Genomic DNA, 2,928 nt, shown 5'->3' on the forward strand with positions numbered 1-2,928 from the left:
ATGGCCACTTCCATTTTAATTTTTTTTTTTTAATATTTCAGTGCAAGTCCATGTGCGGCCACTCTTTTTTTCAGATTAAGAGTCTACTTCAGTGTTTTACTGACGTCAGCTAAGTAAAAAAAATAACTATAAGCTTTGAAATATATTGTAAAGGTATAGATTATATTATATTGAGATATAGTTACAGATGTATTTCTCTACCCCAGCAGTAAACTAAACTGATGTAAACCAATTGAAACCAATGTAAGAATGTCTACATAGGGTTTCGCACTGGTTTAACAAATCGCCATCCCTGAGTGACATAGTTATACCAACCTAACTCCCAATATAGACAGCACTATGTCAACGGGACCTCACTTCTCTTGGGAAGTGGATTAACTATGCCAGTTGGAGAAGCTCTCCCACACTGGCATAGTAGTGTTTTCGTTGAAGTGCTGCATCTACACCTCTGCAGCGTTTTCAGTGTAGACCTGTCCTAAATAAGTTTAAAATTACACCTCTAGTTAAATCACTGCTACTCTGAATAAAGACAAGGCCATATAAGTGTTTCCCTTATGAGTAAAGTAGATAAAGTAAAAAGAATGAGGAGTACTTGTGGCACCTTAGAGACTAATAAATGTATTTGGGCATAAGCTTTCGTGGACTAAAAATGGATCTGATGAAGTGGGTTTCAGCCCACAAAAGCTTATGCCCAAATAAATTTGTTAGTCTCTAAGGTGGCACAAATACTCCTGGTTCTTTTTGCTGATACAGACTAACACGGCTACCACTCTGAAACCTGTAGATAAAGTAAAACTCTCTTAGGGCAGGAACCTTGTCTTTGCTTTTGTTCATACATTGCTTAGTGCAATGGCTCCTCAATCCTGACTTTTACTGCTAAAATATAAATAACAGTTAAAACTTCACTGCTTGAGCCATATACAGTAACTGGCCTATGAAAAGGTATTTTACTAATATATATTTGTGCATGTTTATGCTTTCAGTCTGAGCAGTTGTTTGTTTTGGGGGTTGAGTTTTTTTGGGAAGGGGATTTTATTTTGGTTTGTTAGTTTATTGCAAAACAAAAAAACTATCTTGAGTTACTGGAGAAGTTTTTGTTGGTTGATTTAGAAAGACAAGACACTCTACAATGCCTACAAAAAAAATCTGAATCTTGTTTAGTTCCCATCTTTCTAGCATACTGGACATACACATAGTTTAGATCTGATTTAGCAAACATTGTTGGATTTATTTACTTAATAAAAGTTTGGCAAATATTAGTAAAAGGATTGGCCCAGGCTGCAATAGCTGCAATAGAGATTGCACTGTATGAAGCTCAAAGAAAGCTTGAAGAAACAAACAATTGATAGATCATTAAGAAATCACAATGCTGAGAGTTGGGACATCATGAAATGTGCATCTCTTGAAACCAGGAGCAAATTTTTGAAACCATTTTATAAATCTTAATTTAGTTTTAGAATTTGAGACTTGTATTATCCAGATTATAGTCCTGTTTCTCAGTATCGGAAAGTATGTATAGTTTAAAACATGACTGAAATTACTTTATCCTGTCAGACTGAATGTTCCCTGGGAAGGCAAGATGTTTTCTTTCTTATGTATATGCTACATTGATACTGTGTAACAATAGAGGATAATAGAAGAAATGGCTTCAGGGGAGGCTGATGCACAGAGAACATTCTCTCTCAGTGTAAACTTTGATTATCTTTTTGTTTGTTTGTTGCTTTCTTTACATACAGCAAAGTTCTCTGTGCATCTCAAAACACAAGCAGACTTTTCAGTGTGTTCTCTGAGTTTAGATAACTATTGGAAGGGCATTCTGGGAAATGACATTCAACAGAGCACACCAAGCAGCCCACATTGGTTCACAGTTTCTGTAATGCTTTCCCCCTATTTTCAGCTTCCATAGTTTTCTTGAATTTGTGTTTTCTAAGGGCTTGTCTAGGCTGGAACAAAAGGTGTCTTTGAAAAATGTGTTAGTGAACTCTTTTAATTAACATGTTTTAAAACCCTAGTGTTGACAGGGTAAGTTGTATTTTAACACATTCATCTCAACCAGATAATGTGTTAAAATACAACTTGCTCTGTCTACATGTGACAAGTTGAAACATTAAAAAAAAAAGTTAAGAAGTTTAACATCTTAATTAAATCATGTTCGCTGATATTTTTTAAAAAATATATCTTTTATCCTGGTCTAACGCCAAAAGTCACTGCCATTTATGTGGTCTGCTGGAATTCTGAGAGCTAATTCTGGCTTTTTGCTTGTTGTGTGGGCTTGGACAAATTATTTATCCTTTCTCTCAGCTTCTCCATATGTCAAATGGAAATAAAAATATTAGATCCACTAACCACCCCAAGCACCTCAAGAAATCTGTTACCTACAGCCAGGCAGTCAACTACCACAGAATATGCTCTGAGGAGAAAGTCCAGGATACACCCTTTAACACACTTTAAAATGCCTTTAGCAAACAAGGACACTCTACCAGAGAAATAGATTGCATCATGGTACAGGCCTCCCAAATATTCCAAGAGAACCTGCTTCAATAAAGAAAAAACAATAACTCTCCAACCACACAGCCCCTGTTGTCACCTATCACCCCCTACTGGAACTCATATGGGGTATTATTAAATAATCACAACCCATACTCCATGAAGACTATGTCCTGAAAGAAATCTTTCCTGAACCCCCTCTTCTGGCCTTCAAACAACCCCCACAACCTCACCAAACTCATCATCAGAAGCAAGCTCCCCACAGACCAGGACACACCAACTCAAAGTGGCACCAGACCCTGCTGTAACAACAAATGCAAAACCTGCAGACATATCTCCACTGCTACAATGATCAACACTTCCACAACACATCTTTCAAGATCTATGGTTACTACATGTCTATCACTACATGATCTACCTCATCCAGTGAGCTAAATGTCC

This window comes from Mauremys mutica, chromosome 3 (assembly GCF_020497125.1).
Source record: "Mauremys mutica isolate MM-2020 ecotype Southern chromosome 3, ASM2049712v1, whole genome shotgun sequence".
In the NCBI taxonomy this organism is placed as follows: domain Eukaryota; kingdom Metazoa; phylum Chordata; order Testudines; family Geoemydidae; genus Mauremys; species Mauremys mutica.